We start from the raw sequence: 925 nt of genomic DNA on the forward strand, positions 1-925 counted from the left end.
CCCTTCTGGGTACTGCCGAAGGTGTTATGGGTGTCGGCCTTGAGTCTACCATTTTATCCAGATCCTTGTCTTCGCCATAGCAGAACTTGACCGTTATTTAATTTTAATTTTTAATTTTGTTTACAGCATGGTAACAGGCCCTTCTGGCCCAAGGAGTCCGCGCTGCCCATTTTAATCCCATATTAACCTACCCGTACGCCTTTGGAACGTGAAGGAAACCGGAGCGCCCGGAGGAAACCCACGCAGACACGGGGAGAACGTACAAACTCCTTGCAGACAGCAATGGGGATCGAACCCTGATCGCCGGCGCTGTAATAGCATCGCGCTAACCGCTACGCTACCGTGCAGCCCCAAAAAAATATGGAACGCTTCACAAATTTACGTGTCATCCTTGCGCAGGGGCCATGCTACACTTCTCTGTATCGTTCCAATTTTAGTATATGTGTTGCCGAAGCACATATACTAAAAGTTCTTTCGAAGTTCTTTCAAGCTCCGCAACTGCTGGAGAAAGACTGAGTCCATTTTGGGAAAAAGATCCTGACTATCCACCGCATCTATGCCCATCACAATGTTCTAAACTGCAGCCCAGTCTATCACGTTAACTAGCCCCCTCTCCATTGACTCTGGAGTTGGTATCGGTATTGGTTTATTATTGTCACTTGTACCGAGGTACAGTGAAAAACTTGTCTTGCATACCGTTTGTACAGGTCAATTCATTACACAGTGCATTGAGGTAGTAAAGGGTAAAAACAATAACAGAACACAGAGTAAAGTGTCACAGCTACAGGGAAGTGCAGTGCAGGTAGACAACAAGGTACAAGGTCATAACTAGATTGTGAGGTCAAGAGTCCATCTCATCGTATAAGGGAACCGTTCAATAGTCATCACCGTGGGATAGAAGCTGTCCCTGAGCCTTACAAGAGAG

At 46.4% G+C, this 925-nt stretch overlaps 1 non-coding gene across 1 annotated transcript; it reads right to left on the reverse strand.

Moving 5' to 3' along the window:
- Positions 1-354: 354 nt before the first annotated feature.
- On the reverse strand, positions 355-457 carry LOC127570095 (U6 spliceosomal RNA). The gene has a single exon (XR_007956299.1). It is a non-coding gene; the product is annotated as a U6 spliceosomal RNA (small nuclear RNA).
- Positions 458-925: the final 468 nt, after the last annotated feature.

This window comes from Pristis pectinata, chromosome 4 (genome assembly GCF_009764475.1).
Source record: "Pristis pectinata isolate sPriPec2 chromosome 4, sPriPec2.1.pri, whole genome shotgun sequence".
NCBI classification, from domain to species: domain Eukaryota; kingdom Metazoa; phylum Chordata; class Chondrichthyes; order Rhinopristiformes; family Pristidae; genus Pristis; species Pristis pectinata.